The sequence below is a fragment of the Lygodium microphyllum genome, chromosome 1 (assembly GCF_053477565.2).
Source record: "Lygodium microphyllum isolate KBCC chromosome 1, Lygodium_microphyllum_v1.1.10, whole genome shotgun sequence".
Classification (NCBI taxonomy): Eukaryota; Viridiplantae; Streptophyta; class Polypodiopsida; order Schizaeales; family Lygodiaceae; genus Lygodium; species Lygodium microphyllum.
The window spans coordinates 178,600,942-178,614,572 of record NC_141135.1 but is presented as its reverse complement, the minus strand read 5'-3'; positions in this window follow the sequence as shown (position 1 = coordinate 178,614,572).

The following is a 13,631-nucleotide window of genomic DNA, read 5'->3' as shown; positions in this document are numbered from 1 at the left end:
CTACTCATACGCTGCCCTCAAGCTTCATCAACCCAAGTCCCATAAACCCTCCAAACCATAAGCCGCAGTGCTCTCCAAAACCACAGCCATCTGACTCATCCACGCCTAAACTCAAGAGAGTCACACAAGCTTATCGGCCCAAACAACAGACTCCGTCACAGGAGTCATCACCTGACCAAGTCAATCCGACTCCCCAAATCCAACCTGAATGCAGCAGTCCATCCGTCGTGGCTGCTTCTAATCCACCCATAATCCAAGCAGCTCAACTGCAGACTCAAGAACACTCCCAACCGCAACTCTTCGTTGTCACAGGCTCTAGTTCTAGCAAACCTCGACCACCTATCGGCCTTACGACCTCCTATGAATGCAAATCCTTTTCAGCGCTGGCCGGGGACCTCGCTGAGGACACCGGGGATGACGCGGTGGAATGCATTAAATGACTAGACAACACCTTCATGTCGCTAGCACTAAGCTATGACCTCTTGGACTTAGGACTATTGGAGGAACCCTTTGCAACTGAAGTTAAAATGATGCCATGCTCCTGGGAGACCTTTGAATTCACATTCGCAAAAGCTTCTTGCTCCACTGTTGAATTGCTCAACAATGAGATCTCTAAGGAGCAAGCCATCAAACAGCGCCTCATCACGTCATACGATCAGCGAACCACTTCTGCTATCACTGATCGGGAAATCATAGCGTTATCAAAGCTCGCTGATACTGACTCCTCGTTCTTGAGGCATTGGTACACTCTTAGGCTGCAATGGGAAGTCGTGCCACGTGGCACTTGGATTGCCCATCATAGTCGGACCATCAGACTTTAGGAATCGGACCCGACCTGTCCTATTGCTGGATTCGGACCACTCTGTCCTACAGCAAGAATCGGACCGTCTGACTACTAGAGTCGGACCAGCCCTGCCCGATTCTGGGAATTGAACCATCCTACCAGAAGGAAAAATAAGGATCATTAGTTGACCCTGCCCACAGACCTGACCCATAGGACACAACCCTGAACACCCCCAAGACCCAATTTGACCATTAGAACCTCAGAGACCAATCGAACTTAGAGCAGAATAGAAAACGCAGCACAGATCTTCAGAAAGACCATAGAATAGCCGGGAATTGAGCTTAGAACTCAAATCAGGCTAAGAATGTGGAGAGAAATAGAGTGGAGTTCGCATTAAACGCTTTCTGCATCAGCACTTCACTCTTGTGTTCCACTAAGTTTGTACTGCAAGAAAAGAGAAAAGCCTGTTTTCGCACCAAGCACCATGAAAGCACTAAGCATAACGTGTGAATAAGGATTGCAACTGCTTTCAACTAACAAGGAACACATTAGGATATCTAATAACATTAAGGAACCCACTAGTAGGAGAAGACCCCAAGACTTAGACAGGTGCCTGAGTGCCCTACTAGTAGGACCTGGAGAAGACACGAAGACCCCAAGACTTAGACAGGTGCCTGAGTGCCCTACTAGTAGGACCTAGAGAAGACATGAAGACACGGAAAGCAACAATATAGAGGATTGGACGCTGTCGGCCGGAGCTGCTTGGATTTATTGACAACCTCGTGGAGTTGGAAGCAGAAACAATGTCGGGATCAAGAGGCGAACGAGGAGAGGAACAATTAGACTTAGGAGAATTTCCAACCTCAGTCCAGGAAGTGGTCCACAACTACGATCTACTCATTAGGACCGTGATCTAGGGCAGACCTGTAGAGGAAGTGGTAGCAAACTTGGAAGAAGAGAGAAGAGCAATCAAGAGAGCGCTAGAAGGCATAATTGCCTACAACCATGAGCAAAGGGCTAGAAGGCTACAGCAAGACGTAGATATATACGAGGCTAGACGAGTGCTAGACCTAGCTGGAGCGGCCAAATCTGGACCGAATCTAGAGAGGGAACGGGCATCAGAGGCTGACATGACATTGAGCGAACTGGTAGCAAAGTGACTCTTGGACAATACGTCCGTTGAATAGAGCGCTACTGCCCTAGCCACCGCGCTACTATCGGGATTGGGAGTCACGCAAGGGGCTAAAGGGTAGGCTAGAATCCCCATCGTAGCAAAACAACTAGCTAGATACGAACCTAGTAGTGACCCGTACAGCTTCATGGAGCAGTTCGAGCAAGTATGTGAGGCAAACGGTCTTACTGACCCTGCGTAGCGAGCTCAAGGTTTCGGCCTGTGCTTAGGCGATAAGGGGAGGACCTGGTATTCTAGTCCAGATGACGCAGAACGTACGAACTTTGTTCACCTTAAGGGCCTCTTCATCAAGAGGTTTTCGGAGGTAGGGTATTCGGATAACCTCATCGTTAGGTTGATGAATATTAGTCAAAGGGAGAAGGAAGACGTTAGGGATTACATCACTCAGGTCCGTAACCTTTACAAGAGAATCCCTGCCAATGAGCGACCTACCGAGAGGGAAGTGTCTACAGTGTTCATGAATGGGATTCGGAGTGAGGAGCTCCACAAGGCTTTGTCCAGTAACTCCACCTTGCAACGAGACGTGATAGCTAGAGTTTTTGAGGAGGCAATACGCGTAGATGATCAACTCAGGGAACGCAGCATGAGGACTACCAACTGAGAGAGTGCAAGCTAGAGGGACCCTGAGAGATCAACTACTTCGGGGGAAAAAGCAACTGCTAGTGTGCAAGATAAGGGAAAGAGTGTAGACCACGACCAGGGGATGGCAAAAATGAGAATGGAGATTACGCGGTTGCAAGAGCTGGTAAGGAAGCCTGTGAGATCGCATGTACAATGTATATACTGCGGCGGCAATCACCTCCCAGTTGAGTGCCAAGATCCTAGATTTTGACCGTGCTCAAATTGCGGTAGATTCAGGCATGATGCAGTGCATTGCAGAATGCCGAGGAGATTCCCATACGTGCAGCAGTACAACCCTCCATACTTAGGTAATAGGGCACCCAATTTCTTTGGGAGGGGAGCCCGGTTAGCTCTCCTAGCACCGACTGACTCAAGACCTACCAAACCTAGGCTGGAGATGAACCCAACTAGTATACCCAGACCACCAGGGCCTTTTGTAACCCACCCATCTAGCGATGCTCCTGTTCACTTTGTGGAGGAGCCTAATGAGGAAGAAACATATGTCAACCCGTACATATCCTATGATGAGGAGGGCAACCCAGTCCTGATGGACTATCGGCCGGTGCCGGTGATGGCTTTAGGAAGAGGAAGAGGCAGAGGCTTTGGAGGGCCAAGCCAAGATCCAGTCACATGCTGGACTTGCGGCCACCCAGGCCACATTTCATCACGCTGCCCAGAACGAGAACAAGCTAACAAGGACAAAGCGGATCTCCGATGCACAGAGTGTGGAATCACACATCTGTTTCCTGACTGTTTTAGGCAGAAGCCATCAACCAGCTCTGCCAACATGCCATCGGTGCCTTTGGGGCTTTTTGGAGTGGAAACCTTTGACAGTGAGGATACACCCATCCCACTATATGTTATGACACGAGCTCAAACAAAACAGGCATGCATCTCTTTGCCAGGGCCAAGTAACCTTGACGCAACCTCAATAGGAAAGAAAAGCCGGAGGAGATGGAAAAAGAGAACCGATGCAAAGATAACTCTTAAAACCGAGGAAGCGACTACGGTAGTAACGGGAAAGAGGGTCACAGACGCAAAGGCGGAGACCTCAGCTCCTAAGACAGCCAAGCTAGGGAGTGCCAAGGTAGGGGAATATCCCCATCCCAAACGGCAGCTCAAGGCTATAGCTAAGGTCAAGGAGTGGGTCAAGGACGCTCGAAGGCACCTCAAGGATGCTGAACCCATATTAGAAGATCCTATTGAGGATTTCTCCAGTGTGAGCACACCAGTCTCACCTTCAAAACCACAAGCTGCGAGCATACCTGCACCACTGGGGGCAACTCAGCACAGCAAGGGCAAGGGGAAACTTGCCAGGGCAGACAGAATGCATGGCCTAGAAATGCTAGCCTCAGGGGAAGACAAGAGCCCAATAGCCTCCTCACAACCTTGTTGTCTACTCCAGTAACTCTAAGCTTGGAAGACCTGCTTAGGCAGAATCATTCCTTATGGCAGGAGTTAAAAGACTTGATGGAGGGACACACAGGACTTGCGGGTGCTGATCCGCAAGATCATGATGCGGTTACACAGATCCCAAGTCTAACTCTACACTCAACTCCTAAGTCTTTGCACATCAATGCTTTTTGGAAAGGCACTGAAATGCATGCAGTTTTACCCGTCCTAGCCTTAGGAGATATGATGCGAAAAGGAATTGTAGACACAGGCGCAGGTGTTAGTGTACCAATCCATGCAGTCTTAGAAGCATGGGGAAACCCTCCTGTAGAGACTGCCAGGTTTAACGTCACGTTAGCAAATGGAATGAAGGTAAGACCATTCGGGTTCTTAAAGAATTGGCCAGTAAAGATTGCCGGTGTGCAGTTTTCCGTAAACTTCATTGTCATGAAGGGAGTGGATTACGACATACTATTAGGCTGACCTTGGATGAGGAATGCGCGTGTCATTGAGGACTGGGGCAATGGTTTGATTTTCCTAGGGAACAGAACTAGTGCAGTAAGGGTAGAGATGGACACTTGGAAGACGACCCCTGTTGACCTAGATGCTATCTCAGGTATGCTGAAAGGTGATACTCAAATGACCAAACCCTATGGATCACTCACTAAATATATTCCTTGCCCTGAGGATGAGAGGGATTGGATGCATGTTTTGGCAACCGTTGACCTACCATTCTCGGATGAGGAAGAACTATATCGGTAGGCTGCTAAAGCCGCAACCATGCCAAATTGAGGAGCCAATTGTGCCACTTTGCATGATGGCAGGAAGCTCACTCAACCTAGGCAAACCAGCCTCATTCCATATCCCCAACAACAAACTAGAGCTTCAGGAAATTGTAGACTATCTGACCAATAAACTGGAAGGCAACTTGGCTGCTAACTTAAAACCTCTACGTGATCTATTAGCTAAGCTAGAATGGAAATGGACCAAGGTCCACAACCTGAATTTATTATATAAATGGGCTTTAGTTACTGATGACAAGGAGACGGGAGAGGAAAGCTTAGGTGATGATGAGCTATCAGAAGGACATGACTTTGATGATGAGGAGTATGAGGACTATCGCTCTACGGGAGAGGAGAGTGAAGAAGAGATAGATACAATAGAGTACAACACGGAAGGAAAAGCGATAGAACAAATCAGGGCAGACTCGAGGCCTAGGAGAGGAAGGACCAGTCAGAACGAAAAAGGAATCATGCGAATGGAGTGTGATAGATCATGGCTAGAGCACATAGGAGCCGTGGATTACGAGCAAGCCGGAGTGGCACGACCATGGGTAATCCCAGTGCTCAAGATGGATGCACCTACTGAACTACGACCCCCTGGGGAAACACCTTCCTTAAGTGAGGGATGCGAGTTTAACTCAGAGTCGAAAGTCAGCACTGAGAGTGATCTCGAGATACCACAACCTTCTAAAGTCAAACGCACCAAGGGAGACTTGCTAGTCCACCTAAGGCGCAGGAGGCTAAAGGAGGAGGCCAGGAGGCAAGCAAAGGACTCAGAAGCAGAAAGGCAAAAGAAATCACAGGATCTACCCAAACGGTTTACAAAATTTAAAAAGAGTGACAGAGTGGTGATTCTGTTAGGTGCGAAAAGACAAGGCCAAACTAGTGAACCGATCGAGGGACTCGCCAAAGTCAAGGAAGTTAACTTGGCTGGGGAAGGTGAAAAGCCAAGACCTGTATTCATTGCAGATGACTTGACGGAGGATGAGGAGACCAAACTTGTTGCACTCTTGCAAGAGTACATTGACGTATTTTCCTGGACGTTGGATGAAGTTAAGGGAGTCGACCCTAGGGTTGTGACTCATAATATCCCAATGGTCCTTGATCCAGTGCCAACAAAACAACGACCTTACCCCATGAATCCCAAACATGCCCATGTAGTAAAAGAGGAGATTGATAAACTCATGAGGGCAGTATTCATATATGAGATCGAGCACATGGTTTGGGTATCACCTATCGTGATTGTCATGAAGAAAAATGGAAAAATCTGAGTGTGCGTGAACTACAAGAAAGTGAATACCGCTACAAAGAGGGATAACTATCCTTTACCTTACACCGAGCACATGCTTGAGAGGGTAGCAGGTAAAGAAGCCTACAGTTTTCTGGATGGTTTCTCGGGCTATAATCAAGTGCAAGTGCACCCCGACGACAGGCACAAGACTGCCTTTGCCACGGAATGGGGTGTATTCGCCTACATTGTCATGCCTTTTGGGCTGATGAACGCACCTGTGACTTTTCAATGCCTAATGTGCACTATCTTTAAGGACATGCTTAGGCGCGAACTGGAAGTGTTTGTAGACGACTTATGCGTACACTCTAGTTCGGCCGAACACTTAGAGAAATTAAGAGCTGTCTTTGAAAGGTGTAGGTTGTACCACCTCTCGTTGAACCCCTTAAAGTGCTAGTTCTGGGTGAAACACGGATGCATCTTAGGGCACGTAGTGTCAAGGAACGGCATTGCCGCTGACTTTTCTAAAGTCAGAGTCATTGTTGACTTACCGCCACCCGATAACTACAAGGGAGTTTAGTGCTTCTTAGGACACACTGGATATTATCGACGCTTCGTACTAAATTACACATTAATTGCTAGACCATTATACAAGCTGTTGATAGTGTTCGAGTGGACTGAGGAATGCTAGCACGCATATGAGGAGTTGAAAAAGGCTCTTACTACTACACCAATCTTACGAGCCCCAGACTGGAACATAACGTTTCATGTACACATAGATGCCTCTAAGTTCGCTATTGGAGCCGTGCTATGCCAGCCTGGTGAACATAACTTAGATTACCCGGTGAGTTTTGCTAGTAGGCAGCTCACAAAGATCGAGATGAACTATTCCACGACAGAAAGGGAGGGGTTGGCCATGGTATTTGCGGTAAAGAAATTTAGGCATTACCTGTTGGCCACTCCCTTTGTCTTCTTTGTTGACCATCAAGCCTTACTATATCTTGTCAACAAGCCTTGCGCTACGGGACGCATAGCTAGATGGTTACTCCTTCTACTGGAGTTTGACTTCTCTATGGTTGTACGCAAAGGAAAGCAGCATTACATGGCTGACCACATGTCCCGCATACCCACACAGGAGAAGCTGCTGGACAAGGCATACCTGACAATTTACCGGATGCTCATCTCTTTAACCTGTCTAGTGAGAGAGAATTGTTTAAAGCTAATCTGACGCCGTATTGGGCCGATGACATAGTGCAAGTGCTAGAGAGCGGACTACCTGAGAGACCCATTGAGAAGGCCAGGCTGAGAAGACTTATCCTGAAAATTCAGCCATACCAACTGCGGCCAACTCTACAGGTTGGGACAAGACGGTTTATTGCGCAGATGTGTATATGAGCATGAGATGCACGATGCATTGAAAGAAGCACATGGCGGAATCGCTGGAGGATACTTTAGCGGGGACACAATAGCCCGAAAGGTGCTACAATCCCAACTATGGTGGCCCACCCTTTTCCGCGATGTAGCTAAATTCATAAAGCACTGCGATGAGTGCCAAAGGACCAAAGTGCCTATGCGGAAAGACAAGATGGAGTTGACCCCTGTCATAGCCCGAAAACCCTTTGAAAAATGGGGCATTGATTTTATTGGACCTATCAGTCCTGCGGCACAATATTCCCAAGCTCGTTACATCATAGTGGCAACCGATTATCTAACAAAGTGGGCAGAGGCACGAGCCACGAGGAAGAATGATGCTAGAACCACTACAAAGTTCTTGTGGGAGCAAGTCATTTCACGGTTTGGCTGTCCAATAGAACTTGTAAGCGACCAAGGCACGCACTTCATTAATGAGGTGACTTCCCACCTGCTCTCTACCTTCCTAATAATTCATCGAAAGTCCTCTCCCTATTACCCTTAGGCTAATGGCCAAGCCAAATCCACGAATAGTGTCTACTTCAAGAAGTGATTGGGACAACAAGCTAATGGCGGCCTTGTGGGCCTATCACACAACTTATAAAACGGCTCTAGGACAGATGCCTTTTAGGCTAACGTACGGAACTGAAGCCATTTTACCCTTAGAATTCTTCATCCCTAGCTTAAGGATAGTAGTCCAGGAGCGTTGGGAGGGAAGAGAGGCTTGGACCAATCGCTTAGTGGAGTTAGAGCGCCTAACGGAGACCCAACTCCTCGCCACTCACTCTCTGATTTGTGAGAAGGCTCGACGAAAGATGTGGTTTGACAAGCATGTCAAACATCGAGACTTTGAACAAGGGGACCTTGTTCTGCTATACTCTGTAAAAGGACATAAACAGAAGATGAAGTTTCGGGGGCTAGGGCCTTTCAGAGTACGCATGATTGGTAGAACAAGGAATGTTGAGTTAGAGACACTTGAAGGCGAAGGAATAGGCTTTTTTAATGGTAGCCACATAAATAAGTACTATCCTCCTTCCCATCCATTACATGAGCCACCCATGCTAGAACCCCCAATGAACGTCTGCATGGCTACTATAACTGACCTTACAGATCAGGATGAAGAAGCAGTGGCACCGGCGTATCTACGAATCACAGTCACAGCAGGAGCGACGTATTCTTTCGATGCCTTGATTGATGAAGGTGCCGACTACAACATCTTGATGCATGACCATTGGACACGCATTGGTCAACCGAAACTACAGCCCACTAATGCCAAACTCACCCCGTTTGGGGGTAATGCTTATTCACTCCCAGGGAAGTGCAAGGTAGTCATTTCTATCGAGTCTGAAAGTTTACCAGCTTTCTTCCATGTGTTGCCTGACACTAAAGGAGCCAGTAATATGTCACTATTAGGTCGTACTTTCAAGAAGCAAATGAACTGTAATGTGGAATACAACCTAAACCGCATTCATCTTGCTATAGGCAATGTGCGTATAGTGACGACTTTCAGCAAGGGCTGTCCTGACTCTATCGACCAAAGCAAATGCCACAAACCTTAGACTTACCTAATCCAGAGAACTTAAATACTCCCATGACTGCTCACTTAGAACCCATCACAACTCCCATGCCCACAGAGCTTCCTACAGCACCTCAAAGTGCTTCGGAGTGCAAAGGCACACTTGTGACACCAATGATGGAGTCACCACTATCCAGTCCATTTGCACCATTCTCACCAGCAGGTCTTAAACCTTCCTACGCGGTACGACCTTTCCTTTCCTTGGCTAAAGACCTCATCGCGACTTCTGGGGATGACTTAGTAACCTACATCAAGATGTTGGACAAAACTTTCACTACATTCGCTAGAAGTTATGAGAGGCTAGACCTAGGTCTTCTTGACAAAACACTTGCTTTGGATGTTCGTGCATTACCATGCACTTGGGAAGAATACGAACTTATGACTGGTAAAGTCCCCAAAATTGCTGCTGAACTGATAGCAAACGACGAAATCTCAAAGGAGCAAGCTGCCCTCAGAAGACTAATCACTTCATATCGTAAGCCTCCTCGTTCTGTTCCTGAGCACGAGTTGCAAGATCTCACGCAAATGGCAAGCTCGCCTTCCACGTTCTTGCAGCAGTGGTTTGCTCTGAGAATCCAATGGGAGAAAAAGGTTGCTAGATAATGACCAATGCTGAGCAACGCAGGGCAGTTAAAACCATCGAATATGACCCTACTTATGTGGCACCTATCTCATTTAGGGTTTTGGCCATCACCTGCAACCAGCATTTAGACGACCATGTGCTCACTCACCCTTACATTGACCAATTCCTTACGGAAGAGGAATTACATGTTGCAAGCCGCCTTAATACTAGAGATCTCTTTCACGATGTCTTGACCTACATCTCCCAAGTCTCCATCCAACCATCTTCTCTTGATTGCCATGCCCAACTTGAAAACAATCCAAGCTTCTATGATTGGTTATTGGCTAAATAAGTCAATCCACGAAAAAGAGCATTTGCCTCGTACTTCCTGTGCTAATCCTAGGAAGGATTCCTTGAAAGATCCAAGATGGGGGGGAGCAATGTGAGCAAGAGCAGAGCAAAATGAGAGTCATGCTATCTAGTAGAATGTTATGATTAATTGAGTTTCAATGGAAGATACTGCAAAGGGAAAACAATAGCAATTGCTGCTGTGAGCCTGTCTCTAAAATTTAAGCCTCTAAGCAAGTATACCAATTTTTGACACATACATTTTTCTCTCAAAATTGATTTTTGTTAGAAATAAGCCGATTTTTAAGCATTAATGTTGGCATGGTGTGTTGACATGTAACCACCATGGCCGGACAAGACAAAGGGGGCAAACTCCCATTTTCTGAAGAAGAGATGACCAAGTTTGGCATCAGCGTCGAGACACGAGGATTCAATCAATTCACCTTCAAGCACACACTGAACTTGGATGAGGCCATCTTGGAGGAACCTGCAGTCAAAGAATTGGTGGAGAGATGCCACCTCCACAAGTATGTGGAAAAGGTGGGGCAGGCTGTGGATTACGGCATGTGTGCTGAATTTCTAAGGAACTTTGATAAGGGCAGGAACTATGGCACTATCACAGTGAGGACAGGGGAGCAGGAAAGAAGAGTTGAAGTGCCCCTCAATGCGGCAATCGTAGAGAAGGCCTTGGGGCTCGTACCCAAGAAAGAGAGGTGGCCGAGAAGGGATGTTTATGCCATGCCGGGGGTAAAGAAAGAAGAGGTGCACACAGTGGATGGAATCAGCTTGGCTGACATCCCGGATCCAGTAGTGAAGGTGCAAGCAAAGATGATCCACACACTCTTTTCGGGCCAAAGGTACAATGCATTGATGAATAGGATAGGGGTCCCGTTGTTAGAAAGCATCACAGCAGGAGTCCCTGAGGAGGTAAACTGGAATGGGTTTGTGCAGAAAACCATTCAAAGCTCAGCTGCCCTTCTCACTCCAACAGAAGCACCAGTAGGAGGAGAATCCCTTGCCTCAACAGCACGCTCCACAAGGAAGAAACCTGCCTCAAAGGCGGCCACAATTAGATATGATGGTGTTTTGACAGGCATCATAGATGAAGCAATGAAGGATGCTAGAGTCATGGAAGAGCAAGCTGCACATCAAAGCCCACCTCACCACGAAGGAGAAGAATCAAGTGAAAGAATGATAAGTGACAAGGGAGAACAGGAGGTGCCGCCTACACAAGGAAGCAAACCAGAAGGACAAAAGAAAGGGGACAGGAGACAGAAGGAAAGGAAAGAGGAATTAAACAAAGAAGAACGAGCTGAAATCAAGAGGGCTCAAAGAGAGTCTAGGAGGGCTGAGGAAGAAAGAAGGAGGAAAGAGGAGGAAGAGCTTGCAAAGATAAGAGAAGAATCAAAGAAGGCAGAAGAGGACAGGAAAAGAAGGGCGGAAGAAGAAGCTGAAGAGTAGAGACTGAAGGAGCTGGCCAAGTTGGTAGAGGCTACACGAAGATCTATGGAAGAGACCCACGGGGGTGGAGAGCTCAAACCTGTGAGTCCCCATCATAAAGCCGAAGCTAGTTCAGGTGTGGAAGCAGCTCCAATGGGGCTGTAGGCAAGGGAAAGTCCCTACTACATCCACTTCCTTCCTCTTTTGTGCCTGCAACGACTGAAACCACGACTACAACCACCACACAACCCACACCTCCCCTCGACACGGCACAGCTAATGAACATGATGCAAATGCTAGTGAGCAAAGTGGCCGAGATCATGCCAGAAACCGGATTGAAAAGGCCCACTGCCAGATGCAAAGTCACAGCAAGACCCTAAAAGACAAAGGCTGGAGGCATCAACCACCACACCCCATACTCCCATGTGTGCCGACACTGACTATGATGCATATGTGGCTGAGCTACTGGCACAACTAGACAAGGCAAAGGAAGAGAAGAAAGTGGCCTTGATGGAGCTAGAAAAAGAAAAAGAAACGTCAGCTGCTCTTAGGCTAGAAGTCTCAAGGCAGGGAGCCGACCGACGAAGAGAAATGAAGGCCTTGCAAGACCAGCTAGTAGCAAAAACAAAGGAAGCCCAGGACAACGAAAGCCACCTTAGACAAAGGCTAGAAGACGAAGAGAAGAACCTGGTGGCAGAGCAAAGGAGTCTAAAGCTACTAGTGCAGCAATACAATGATCTACAGCAAAAGGTCGCTCAAGTGGAAATGCTAAGATAGGAGGTTCAGGAAGGCGAAGCCAGTACACCACAACAACATACCATGGAGCTCCGTTTGTGGCAGGAGCTAGAAGAACAAAACAGATTAATAAGTGAAATCGAGTTTCTGAAGAGTAAAGGGCCAGGAGTCTCAGCAGTAGAAGCAAAACGGCTACAAGATGAAGCACAAAGATTACAAGATGCGTTGGAGACCTCCCAGGAAGATGTAGAGGCCCTCATGGCCATGGCTTTCAATAAAAAAAGGCTATTCCTTGTTGAGATCCAAAGCCAAGAGCAGCTGGTGCAGGAAAAATTAGAAGTACTGACCGAGGTGCAACAAAGGCTCAGCATTGTAGATCAAGCCAAAGGGATTGCTGAAGAATAACTGGCTCAGAGGTCAAGAGAAAGGAACCAGTTGTGGTTTTTAACAAATGAGCAGCAACAGGTAGTGATCACCTTGGCGAGCCAACTAGAGGAAGAGAGAAAAAGGATGGAAGAAAGAGCTATGGATTGGGAAAGGAATAATTTTGACAGGGTGAGAGACTTGACCGAACGCTTGGTAGTGGTTGGTAGAATGAGAAAGGGTGCTTGCAGAAGCCAGGGTTGAAGCTGCCGAAATAACTACTAAAACACAGCGGGGGCCTTCCTCAACACGGTACTCCATGTTACACAAGCTGAGGGCAATGATCCAGTGGAAAAGGTGAAAAGAAAGTTGGAGCTGACCACCCGAGCTCTAAGATATGGTCTTCAAGAGCGGGAGCTCCCAACGAGTACAGGGATCACTAAGGAGCAACAATTCCACTACCTACGCTGTACGGGCCTTTCCACTGTTGAGCTCAAGGAGCTAGGTTTTGAGGAGCATGAACAGCCACCACCACCACCGCCAGTCATCCCATCTGTGGTTGAGCGACATGTCGAAGAGGGTCCGGATTTCGAGCAAGGTGATGAAGAAGAGCAACAAAGAATGCCGAGTCCGCCTCAACCCGATCTCCCACAGGAAGAACTTGCAGATGCCCATCTGCCTGAGCGTATAGTTGCAGCAAGGAGAAGAAGACAAGAATTAGCTGAGGAGGCCCAACGCTGAGCACGCACAATTCCAAGACAACTTCTTGAAGAGCCCATGCCACTGAGAGATGATGCACATCCTGTGGACTGGCCCCAGGAGTTGGTCATTTGGCATGTAAGAGTTCCAGAAAAGGCCGTTTGAGCTCTCATTTGCTTTCCCACACTCTCTAAATTGGGCCCTGCCTGTAGGAGTCTTAGCCAAGATCACGGATCTGGCTAATGAACTTGCAAACAAGTGGATTGAAGAGAGGAGCCTGATAATAACTAGGTGGCGACAAGAACCATAGGATTACTGGGAAGATAAGGTCAATCTGGTTCCCAAAACCGTCCAAGGCTATGAGGCACAACCGAAATGGCGAAGGAGGATTTGGGACACCAATTTTGATGCATGGACCGCCTTTTGTAGTTCACTCCCCAAAGAGCGCAATGATCCTATCTACATGCCCTACCCCCATAGGCATGGAGTGGACTATGAT